This window comes from Octopus bimaculoides, chromosome 14, assembly GCF_046866305.1.
Source record: "Octopus bimaculoides isolate indiv1 chromosome 14, ASM4686630v1, whole genome shotgun sequence".
Lineage (NCBI taxonomy): Eukaryota > Metazoa > Mollusca > Cephalopoda > Octopoda > Octopodidae > Octopus > Octopus bimaculoides.
The window spans coordinates 13,541,414-13,554,896 of NC_142941.1; the positions used below are offsets into that span (position 1 = coordinate 13,541,414).

Genomic DNA, 13,483 nt, shown 5'->3' on the forward strand with positions numbered 1-13,483 from the left:
GGTAGCATTGGAAAGAATAAAGCTTGAGCTTTTTTGGTCAACCCCAATAGTCAAGGCCTGTCATGCCATCTATCTTTTTTGTAATTGACCTTTGAGGTGCTTCAATTTTCATGATACTTTGTTTCATATGGGGAGACCACAGTGGACTACAGTATTCAAGGAGGGGTCAGGCAAAATTAGAGAAGTGGATCGTAATGGTGTGGATATCTCTCAACTGGAAAGTTCTGAGAATCCAAGAGCACATTCTGTGGGCCATGTCAACTTTGCTGTTTATATGAGTGTCCCAGCTTATGTTGTTGTCCACAATTACTCTCAAATCCCTGATGTTGTTGGATGCCATGAGAGTTTCAAGGTATCCTCTTTTCTGAAGTGGATTAATTCAAATTTGTCCTCATTCAGTAGCATATTATTCTTTTCTGCCCATTGGATGACAGCCAGTATATATATATATATATATATATATATATATATATATATATATAAAATGTGTATATATATATAAAATGTATATATATATATATATGTATATAAATACATGTATATATATATAATGTATTTATACGTGTATATATGTGTGTGTGTGTGTGTAAGAAGCAAAGATAACCAATTTGTTAATAAACGATTATTAACTTTCTTATCTCAATTTTCTTTTGTTCTTTTAAATGGATATATATATATATATATATATATATATATATATATTATGATTGACCGTTGACTGAACACTATTCAATTTTTTTTCTCCGTGTTTTTCTCCTTGTCTCCGTATTCTTTCTGTTGAAGAGCGTAGCTCGAAACGTCAAAGACTTTCCGTATTCCCGAGCGTCATACTAATACATCCTTTTGTTATTTACACCACCTGTCCTCGTCTGTTGTTGTTTTTTCGTATATTCTCCCATATATATATATATATATATATATACAGATGTATATGCACACATAATGGGCTTCTTTCGGTTTCCATCTACCAAACCCAGTGATTGTAGGAGCACTTGGAATGATCATAAAAGGAAGTGAAAATGATTTAAGAATGATCCTTGACTTGCTGTCCATGCAGGAAGTACAAAAGATTGTCTTAACTGGTACGTCACACGTATTAAGAAGAGCATTGTCGCTGTGAATTATCTTTTCCTTTTTCTTCTTTATTTTCTTTGGTTACTTTTTAATTTTTTCCTTTATGTCTCATATAATTAACTTAGGTTTAAGTTGGAAAATTGGCAGTTGAATAGAATACATTGGTATTTGTTCTTGGTTTCTCCTGACTAAGCCAACTTTGCCTTTCATTTATAAAGTACCAACCAGCACTGGGACAATTTCTCCTCTCTCTCTTACTCAGCTGCTTGAATAAGATAAGACAGGAGCATTCATACTGCAGTCCCATCAATAACTCCCACATGTCTATAGACACAAGAAAAAAGAAACAGCTTTGGTCTACCTTCCTATATTTTTGTTCTCGCTCCAGCTACATTTCTGACAGATTCCCAAATGTTTGAAATTGTTTTTACAGATTTTGAATTATCCATCTTAAAATTCCTCTCTGCTGCCACCATCCTGCACCAAAGTGTTTCCACCATACGTTAATTTTATTCCACTTTATGTGAATGTGTTTCATCACTCATATATATTTTTGTTTTTGCTATAGAATTTCAAATATTTTTGAATAATTTATTTAAAACTGTTAACTAAAATAACTTCATAGGACTATCAGAATTGGGGTGTGACTTCAGCATATTAACTGATCAATGTCTTAATGTATTCGAGAATTAGCAGCAACAATACATGCTAATAAAAAGGAAATAAAAAAGAGATGTCGGCTGTAAGCTGAAGTGAAGATATTTCATCATGGAGAGTAGTAAATTTGAAAAGAGCCTGATATGAAGCAGAGGGGACACTTAAGTTGTCTCAGGTATTGGTAGTATGATGAAATACATATAGACTATACTGTTAAGTCATGAAGTTTATGACCCACTCTGATATGTCAGATTTACAAATATAGGCGCAGGAGTGGCTCTGTGGTAAGTAGCTTGCTTATTGTATATTTAAAATTGTAAATATTTAATTGATACAGCTACTTCACCCCTTTTATGTTTGTCTGTCCTTGTTCATCCCCTCTTTGTAATGCCTTTATGGCAAATATTTATGAAATAAAGTAGCTTGCTTACTAACCGCATTGTTCCCTGTTCAGTCCCAAAAACTTGTTGCTGGATGTAAACTAGAGTTAATGGTTATAATTTTGAATCCAGTTATGATGTTTTTATTAGTAACAACACCATTATGATGACCATTGTTGACCACTGCAAGAACATGGTAGAAAAAAGCCATTCTGTCAATAAGAAAGAGAACGTCTAGAAACATTATTGATCTGAACTAAACATTGAGGATTACATACATACATACATACACACACATGTTGAGCTTTTATAACGGTCATTCTTTTTATTAGCTGTGTTGATTCGAGAGGACAATTTTAGCCCTTTCCTAAAGTATTAATCTCTACATCAGTACTGAGCAACAGTGATGCTTTCAGGAAATGTTTAGGTTCTTTAGGCTCATATTGAATAGCATCCATTATCTTTCATCAATTAACCAGCCACGCAAACACAAATATAGCCACAAACTTTTCTAAATTTCGACTCTGTTGCTCTGCCATCAACACGTATTCCTAAAAGAACGCATTTTATTAGTATTTAGCTATTGTGTGGAGAAAGAGTGTTGGCTATCATGAATGGGACTATCAAAAGAAATAATGTGATTTTCATTTATTAACAATTGTTTTGTTAAATATGAACTGAATTGAAACGGATTTATATTAAAGCAAAAGGGACAGTTGAGTAACCTTTATATATTACAGGCACAACGGCTCCAAAAGTGAACTGTTTGGAAATGTGGGTTTATGTAGATCCTGCCATTTTTGATCAAAGCCACATCTACATAAACTCACATTTCTAAGCCGTTCACGTCTGATGATGAATCTTTGTGCCTGAAAAACATTAAGGTTACTCAACTTTACCTTTCGCTTTGTTAGAAGCTCGCCATTATTTATTTTACCTCTTCGTCAGTCTTTATGTTCAGAGTTCAAATTCCGCTGAGGTCGACTTTGCCTTTCATTCTTTCGGAGGTCGATAAATTAAGTACCAGTTGCATACTGAGTCGATCTAATCGACTGCCCCTCCCCTCCCCCCCAAATTTCGGGCCTTGTGCCTAGAGTAGAAAAGATTATTTATCTTACTTCTGTACCCCAATGCTCCAAGCAAACTACAACGTTCTTCTTTTATTATTTATTTTTATTTTACACGACGTATTAAATAAAAACATATATATATCTTTCGGCGATCTTACGATACAAGTCCTAGAAATGCCATTTAGACCACGTGTGTTTATTTACATCAATTCGTAAGATCGCCTATCTTTCTTTGATTAAAAAAACAAAACTCGAATATATTTCATAAAATGTGAATACAATATTCAAGGTTCCGACCAAGAATATAATTTTGGATAGATGGGCAACCTCCCCAAAATTTCGGGCCTTGTGCCTAGAGTAGAAAAGATTATTTATTTTACTTCTGTACCCCAGTGCTCCAAGCAAACTACCAACGTTCTTCTTTCGCATTTATATTTTATTTTTACACGACGTATTAAATAAAAACATTATGAATACAATATTCATATAGTTCTGGACGGATGGGCAGCAGATTATCGTTTAGTTAAGTCTATCGCGGACAAGGGAAGTCACTCTACGCCGAAGAGAACGTAACAAAAATCTTAATTTTATTCCTTTCTAACATCTTTCTTCATCTATTATTATAATTCTGTTCGGATAGAGGATGCCGTATAGGATTATGCTAGTCTTTAGTAGTGTACCCATCCTGTCCGCTACTCACTTTAATTTGCTAGCTGCTACGACCCTGTGAGAAGAATCGTTAGTCGAAGACCAAGACGGGCTTATAGTCTATAGAAGGAGATGGTTTTAGTTACATACCTATACCTTTAGTGGTATGTAACTAATACCACTAAATCGCGAAGATTCTCTATTATCAATAGCTATCATTTTATTCATACGTTTAAACCATAAATGCTTTTCAGTTTAATGTGTTCTTTAAAATACCAATTCTGTTGTTATACACCACTTCATGTTTCCAGTAATTCACGCGATCGATAAACAGAGCACCTGCATGAGTTCGTTCATAATGATAAAGTCTAGTTCCTTAACATCGAAGGACATGAATCTTCAGCCTCCATTCTGTTAAGAATGAGCTCGTATCTCGGTATGTGGTGCGGCCATCTGAAGGCCGTTTTTTTTTTCAAAAATTTTATTGTTTTTGGATTGATTTTAAATTGTTGATGTTTTTCTTCATAAATGGCTTATAAATCTACATATGATTTGTATCGCAAGATGTGATTTTGGTAAACAGAGGTGGGATGAAAATCTTTCTTGGTTTCCAGCTTCCATTTTGAAATCTAAATTTAACTCTTTATTTATTGGTTTCTTTGTAAATGTATCAAGAAATACTTTTAATCGCAAACATCGTTTATTATTATTTTGTATACTAACTTAAAAGTTGACAATTTTAAACGTTCGCTATTTCATATAAATAGCTCTAATGCATACAAAATAGAAACATATTCGAGGCCACGAGCGCATATTGCACAACTACGTGTACATCAATTAATGAAAATCTGCCAACGACTCTGAAGCGACGGACGATGAGTGGGAACATTCTTTTTTTCTCACAAATAGTTAACACAAAAGAACGTAACGAATATAATAAACAACATACAGACCATGTATAATATTTGGCGATATTTGTACGAAATATTAACTTTGAAATTTTTAATAAACCCTTGATAAGATCTGACTGAATTTACAACGTTGGGGCCTTTTTATCGAATTGATTCAGCAATCAACATAGGAATTTTTCGTAATTATTATCAATTATTGAAAAATATATTGTTTCTGACCAATTGAGAACGAAGGGATGTTAAGTGAGCTCGATGCCATAAATCTACGATTTTGAGGGTCCTACTCTCCCAGTTAGAAGTGGACTCTTTGTTATCAATTTTATAAGGATTCCTAGTTCTCTTATTCTGTTCTATTATGTGCAAGTACACATATACACGTACACATACATCCCTCCACGAAACCCCAAACATAAATCATGTGTCTTTAGCTCTAATTATAAAAATATGTAAAGCGGTTGGCGTTTTAAAGACATCCAGCTATAAGAACTGTGCCAAAACTGACCGTGCCTATGTGAGTGCCACGTAAAAAGCATTCAGCCCACTCTACGGAGTGGTTGGTGTTAGGAAGGGCCTCCTGCCGTAAAAACCATGCCAAAACAGACACAGGCTCCAGCATGGAGGGAGAATGTTAAACGATGACAACAACGACAAACAGTTTGAAATAGTCTGCATTTCGAGTCTGACCTATGCTCATTACCAGATGAAAACGAAGGCATGCATTTCATATTTGCCCAATTCTTATTACTAGCTTTACATAATCTGTTCCTGACACTACTACTACAGAATCCTAGAATTTCCTGCTGGATCTTTCAGAAAATATAATTCCAACAATCCCAGTTTTAAAAGATTTTCCCCTCATATGAACTTCTTTGTGCTTTTCTATATTTCATTTGAATGCTATATTGTAAAATTCAAAGAGGTAAAACTCTTTGAATTGTTTTTGTGCCACTTTTTACTACTGTTTTTCTTTGTGTTTTTACAATATGGTCTTTTTTTTTTGTGACTGTGGATGATTGATCTCTCACAAATATCAAAGGCAGGTTTTTTCCTGGTGCAGACTCTTACATAAGTCAAAATTTCACTAAAATCATTTCTCATGCATAATACCTCTAACCTAGCAGGGTTCGCCACCATCCCCTGCCGGAGCCTCGTGGAGCTTTAGGTGTTTTCGCTCAATAAACACTCACAACGCCCGGTCTGGGAATCGAAATCGCGATCTTATGACTGCGAATCTGCTGCCCTAACCACTGGGCCATTGTGCCTCCACTTTGTCTTGATATAACATGATGATTGTAAATGAGCATCATCATAGCAAGAAATGCTGTTCATTTCTAGTCTTCTATAAAAGCATGTATGGCCATGGGTAAAATATACTCAGGAAGAGGTATTTGACCATAAAGTTGGGCCTTTGATGGAATTGGAATTGGAATTTTTCATAGCTATTATCAATTATTGAAAAATATATTATTAAAATTTTTGGATATATGGGTGTATGTGTGTGTGTATGTGAATATGCATATATATATATATATATATATTTGATTGTTTATATACAAATGTCTCTCTCTCTCTCTCTCTCTCTCTCTATATATATATATATATATATATATATATATATATTTGTATGTTTATATACAAATGTATATATAATAATATTAGGGAAAAAATTTCAAATTTACAGGGAAAAATTCAATTTAATTTATCAAAATTAAATTGAATTTCACAATATATAATATATAAATATATAATTTAGAGAAAAAACCCCACAATTATTGAATTCATCCATGAAAATCCACAATCGCATATAGAAAAATTTAATAAGTAAATACACTAAGAAGTCTGTATTTACTTATTAAATTTTTCTATATGTGATTGTGGATTTTCATGGATGAATTCAATAATTGTTTTTTTTCTCCAAATGTATATATATATATATATATATATATATATATATATGTATATATATATATATATATATATACATATGTGTATATAAGAGACTCATCATCATCATCATCGTTTAACGTCCGCCTTCCATGCTAGCATGGGTTGGACGATTTGACTGAGGACTGGTGAAACCGGATGGCAACACCAGGCTCTGTGTATATAAGAGACTCATATATTATCATCATCATCGTTTAAAGTCTGCTTTCCATGCTGGCAATATATATACATACACACATACATTATATACATTCACACATACATTAAATATATATATTTGTGCCCCTGGACTGGCTCTTGTGCGGGTGGCACATAAAATACACCATTTTGAGCGTGGCCGTTTCCAGTATCGCCTGACTGACCTTCATGCGGATGACATGTAAAAGCACCTACTACACTCTCAGAGTGGTTGGCGTTAGGAAGGGCATCCAGCTGTAGAAACTCTGCCAAATCAGATTGGAGCCTAGTGTAGCCTTCGGGGTCCACCAGTCATCAGTCAAATTGTCCAATCCATGCTAGCATGGAAAGCGGACGTTAAACGATGATGATGATGATATTTAATATATATATATGTGTGTGCATATACACATCATCATCATCATCATCGTTTAACGTCTGTTTTCCATGCTGGCATGCATAAGTTTGACTGGGGTCTGGGAAGCCAGGAGGCTGCACCAGGCTCCAGTCTGATCTGGCAGTATTTCTACAGCTGGATGTCCTTCCTAATGACAACCACTGCGAGAATGTAGTGGGTGCTTTTTTATGTGCCACAGGGGGCTGGCATCGACCACGATTCGATGGTGCTTTTAACGTACCACTGGCACGGGAGCCAGTCAAGGCGGCACTTGCATTGGCCACGTTCAGATGGTGCTTTTTACGTGCCACCGGCACTGGGACCACAAGTACAATTTCCATTTGAGTTTGGAAAGCAGACTTTAAAGAATGATGATGATGTTAGGCGAGCAGGCAGAAACGGTAGCACGCCAGGCAAAATGTTTAGCGGTATTTCGTCTGCTGCTACATTCTGAGTTTAAATTCCGCCGAGGTCAACTTTGCCTTTTATCCTTTCGGGGTCGATTAAATAAGTACCAGTTACGCACTGGGGTCGATATAATCGACTTAATCCCTTTGTCTGTCCTTGTTTGTCCCTTCTGTGTGTAGCCCCTTGTGGGCAGTAAAGAAATAAGATATATATATATACATATATTTATATTCACCAATACACATGTATATATGTATATATATGTATATGCGTGTGTTTGTGTGTGTGTGTATATATATATATATATATATATATATATACATATGTGTATTTGTGAATATATATATATATATATATATATATATATATATATATATATACATATATATATATATATATATATATATATATATAAAGAGAGAGAGAGGTATATGCCACTGGATTTATTTCATGAATTCTTTTGTGTCCGTAGAGTTTATAAAATACGAGAGAAAGAAAATGGAATTTATGAGACTCTTATATTATTCACTATGATCATGTAGACAAGTAACAGACTGCAACTAACAAAATGTATTTTAATAGAAATAAGCGAAACTGAGATTAAGATGAGATACCTTTCCATAAGTCATCTTGTGAGACACATCTGCCCCTATGATGCACCACAACTATTTGTATGATGTGTCATAGTAATTGTTGCGAATAATAAAAGATTCTCGTGAATTCCATTTTCTTTCTCTTGTATTTTCATATTTATTTTCATTTTTGACCATTTTTACGTTTTGCAGCAAACTTATGTCATTGTCCCATTTTTGCAATCATTAATAAGTTATTGACCCCCATCATATAAATTTTAAATTTCTAAATGAAAAAGTATAATTGATAAAAAGGAAAGAAAAAAAAATTCTCATTTAGAAAATAATTCTTCAATTCTTCTGTGTCATTACTTTAAAAATTTTTTTAATTTAATTGATATTTAAAGAAATTTAATGAAAATATTTAATGAAATTGATAAAGAGCAACAAAAATTCAATCATATTATATATGCATATATATATATATATATATATATATATATATATATATATATATCATCATCATCGTTTAACGTCCGCTTTCCATGCTAGCATGGGTTGGACGATTTGACTGAGGACTGGTGAAACCGGATGGCAACACCAGGCTCCAATCTAATTTGGCAGAGTTTCTACACCTGGATGCCCTTCCTAACGCCAACCACTCAGAGAGTGTAGTGGGTGCTTTTACGTGTCAACCGCACGAAAACGGCCACGCTCATATATATATATATATATATATATATATATATATATATACATACATATACATACATTTATGTACATATATACATATGTATATATATGCATATATATATACATATATGTATATATACATATATATTTATATACACACACATACATGTGTATATACATATATGTATATATATATATATATATATATATATATATATATATGTTTGTGTACACACACACATACATACATACACACACACATATATATATGTATATATATATCTACATATACAAAGCAAACTGGAAGTTGATTGCGAAAGAGATCCTTGAACAGCATATCACTAAATGTCTCTCCACACCAGATATTGACATGAAACGCAAACATTTCATGACCATAATGCAAGCCATATGTAACAGATCTGTCCCAGAGCACAAGGCCAACATACACAAGAACAAGATCCCTAGGGAAAGGAAAATTCTTATGAGATGACGGACAAAGATTGTGAATTATCTGAACAAATACCTCAAAAGTAGTGAAAAGTCCTACCTGCAAAGAGCACTGTTGGAGATTGAGAAAAGTCTGCATCAGTCTCACATAAAAGAGGGAGCAGGTAAGGAAACCAGGGTTATAGAAAATATCAATTCGAACCCTAAAGCTTTCTTTAACTTTGCCAAAGAAACAGCCTCAGTACACCACAAGATAAGGCCTTTCCTCCTAAAAGATGGCTCCCTCAAAGGAAACCCAGTGAGGGTAAGTGAAATACTGAAAGAATAGTTCCTAAGTGTGCTCACTACTCCTCTAGGGCAGAGGCAAGTGAAGAAACCAGCAGCCTTTTTTGCCACTTTACCTGTAACCAAAGAGGTGAAAATTGATTACATCAGCATTAAAGAAGATGTAACACAGGCCATAGATGAGGTTGGCACAAACTCAGCTGCTGGCCCCAATGGATTCCTAGCAATTCTTCTCAAATTGTGTGCAAATGAGCCCTTGCAAAATCACTGCAGCTTCCTTTTTCAGATCTTTCTTGCAAATGGTAAGCTCCCAAACATACTGAAGGAAGGGATAATATGCCCTATCCACAAAGGAGGAAGTAGAGCAGGTGCTAAAAATTGTAGGCCCATCTCTCTGACCTCACACATCAGCAAAGTCACGGAACAAATAGTTCGCAAGAAACTAATCATGTTCCTTGAAGAAAATAACTTGTTGACCGACACCCAGCATGGCTTTCAACCCGGTAGAAGTTGTCTGATACAGTTCTTACAACATTACAACTGAGTGTTAAAACAGCTGCTGAATGACTCAACTTTGCAAATGATATAATATGTATGTGACATATCATATCATGTTACCATATGTCACAAACTGCATGATCTCAGCTTAGTAGGAAAACTTGGAGAGTGGCTACATAACTTTCTAAAAGATGGATGTCGGATAAGGAAACACAAATAGTAAGTGGTGTTCCACAGGGCACTGTGTTAGGGCCACTGCTGTTTATTGTGGTCCTCTCAAACATGCCCTCCGCTCTGCCTGCACTCTTAACATGCCTGTGCTCTAAACCACTATGCCATATGCCTGTGGGCAATTATGGAGTGAATTTTAGGGCTTATAAATCTAACATTTTCCTGTCCTTCTTTAATACTGGTTCCTATATTCTACTCATATCTACACTAGGTCTGCTTAGCAGGTTATTATATCCTAGCATATGTGCTGCTTTTTTTAGTTAAAATAATAGACAGAGAACATCACTGGAAAATACAAAAACTAAAAGAGGCAGCACATATGCTAGGACATAATAATCTCCAAAGCATATGGGAACTGATATTAAGGAAGGATAGAAAAATATTGGATTTATAAGCTCTAAAATTCACTCCATAATTGCCCATGGTCATATGGTGTAGTGGTTAAATGCGTGGGCTACTAACCCCAAGATTTTGAGTTCGACCTGAATAATAATAATAATAATAATAATAATAATAATAGCAACAACATTGGAAAAATACCTTAGGAATGAGAACCCAGTTTCAAAATTCCCCCAGGACGCCTGATGAAGGCTGGAGGGTATATCAGACGAAACATTTTGTTAACAACAAACGAGGTATATGTGTGGAGACAAGCCAAAAGAAGCATTTGACCCTGACTGCCTTCTTCCAACTGTTAAACATGGAGAAGGATCTGTGATGATTGGGGGTGGGGGGCTGTATCTTGGAAATTTGTCAGCCCAATGCTTTTCCATCATGGCAGAAATAATAGTCAAGACTATTTAAGCATCTTATCTGATCAAATTTATCCTATGGTTGCGGAACTGTTTCTGGAGGGAAACATAATCTCTCAGGATGATAATGTACCAATTTACACAGCTAAGTTGTTACTGAATGGCACAAGGAACGTTCTAGTGAAGTTGAAAATTTTATCTGGCCACCACAGTCCCTAGATCTCAATATTATTGAACATTATGGTACATTTTAGAAAAACAAGTACAGAGTCAAATATCCTCCACCATCATCACTACAAGAACTGGAGACTGTTTTAACTGAAGAATTGACAAAAATACCCTTGGAAACAATTCAAACTTTGTACGAGTCCATACCTTATAGAATTCAAGCTGCAATTACTGCCATAGGCTGTCCTACCCTATATTAAAATAAATTTGTTTGAAATCTTAAGATGTTTCCATTATTTTGTCTAACCCCTCTCTCTATATGTGTTTATATATATATATATATATATATATATATTTATGTATATGTATTTATATCATTATCATTTAACGTCTGCTGTCCATGCTGGCATGGGTTGGACAGTTAGACTGAGCTGCCATGCTGGAATGGTGCACCAGGATCCAATCTGATTAGGCACAGTTTTCTATAGCTGGATGCCCTTCCTAACTCCAACCACTCTCTTCCCTCTTTTCTCTTTTCAAAAAATGTCTCTCCCAGCGTTCACTATTCTCGTTTCGTTCCAGTCTAACGACCCTCCATGTCTGTTTACGTTTGGTTTCCTAGTATGTCTCCACTGTTATTTTTTTGTTCCCAACTTTGACCCTCCATAAATCCTAAATTTTATTTTAGAATTTATAGGAGCTACTGTCTTTCAAAACTCGTATTGTCATTTGAATGCTCGAAATGAGGAGTAGATAGACAGCTGACAATTGATGAAGGGTCCTTTTTCTCTGTTAACTTGTCCTGTTTTCCATTTTTTTCTTGTTCTCTTACTCTTTACTCTTTTACTTGTTTCAGTCATTTGACAGCGGCCATGCTGGGGCACAGCCTTTAGTTGAGCAAATCGCCCCCAGGACTTATTCTTTGTAAGCCTAGTACTTATTCTATCGGTCTCTTTTTGCTGAACCGCTAAGTTACGGGGACGTAAAGATACCAGCATCGGTTGTCAAGCGAAGTTGGGGGGACAAACACAGAGACACAAGCACATATACACACACACATACATATATATATATACATATATACGACGAGTTTCTTTCAGTTTCCGTCTGCCAAATCCACTCACAAGGCTTTGGTCGGTCCGAGGCTATAGTAGAAGACACTTGCCCAAGGTGCCACGCAGTGGGACTGAACTCAGAACCATGTGGTTGGTAAGCAAGCTACTTACTACACAGCCACTCCTGCGCCTATGTTGTTTACATATTTCACTAGTTTTTCCCTAGCCCTGTAATCACTGTCCACATCTTGTATTTATCTCTGGTGTGTATGTCATTTGTACTATTGGTGACGTCCTGCACCCATACATGCATGTATATTCTATTAGCAGTTTCAATCAGAAGCTGTGACTAACATGTAGCACACCCATTACTGATAATGCTTGTTTATTTGAGACTTACATCCTGGTCCTGAAGGAGTGAGTTGGATAGAACTACTCTTCTTTGCATTTCCTGCCATGATATGTGTTCTATTTGTATATAAGATAAAAATGTCTCTAGTTATTCTCTGATCACAGATACATCTATGCTTCATAGTTGTTTGAGGCCTATTGGCAACGTATTGAGAATATATAGACATTTTTACTATATACATACATAGTAAATAAGTCTATATATACTGAGTATTCGAAATGTGTCCTAACATAATCCTTATTGTTCTTTGTACACCCTGTATATATGCAAATGTATATAAACATATGTATACATATACATAGGTATATATACATATGTGTATGTATACATATGTATATATATATATATATATATATGTATATATACGTATATGTATATATGTATAGATACATATATGCATATCTACACATATATATTTGACGAGCCCCACTGTTACCATTTCGAGCGTGGCCGTTGATCGTTACCAACGTTGCCTCCCTGGCACGTGGAAAGACATTCAAGCGAGATCGTTGCCACTGTCGATGGACTGGCTCCTGTGCAGGTGGGACGTAAAGCACACCATTTTGAGCGTGGCCGTTGCCAGTTCCACCTGACTGGCCCTCGTGCCAGTGGCACATAAAACACCCACTACACTCTCGAAGTGGTTGGTGTTAGGAAGGGCATCCAGCTGTAGAAACTCTGCTGGATCAGATTGGAGCCTGGTG

The 13,483-nt window shown here is 35.3% G+C and overlaps 1 protein-coding gene across 2 annotated transcripts in view; it reads left to right on the forward strand.

The window, feature by feature from the left end:
* The window catches only part of LOC106881600 (uncharacterized), a 35,091-nt gene that overhangs the window by 3,966 nt on the left and 17,642 nt on the right, over positions 1 to 13,483 (forward strand). Inside the window, exons 1-2 of one of the 2 annotated variants that reach the window (XM_089362349.1) lie at positions 3,679 to 3,750; positions 4,141 to 4,265. The exons of the other annotated variant lie outside the window; for it this stretch is intronic. The gene's annotated coding sequence lies outside the window, so the exon portion shown is untranslated. Of the gene's footprint in view, positions 1 to 3,678; positions 3,751 to 4,140; positions 4,266 to 13,483 lie in introns of those variants that run through there. 2 annotated transcript variants of the gene reach the window in all.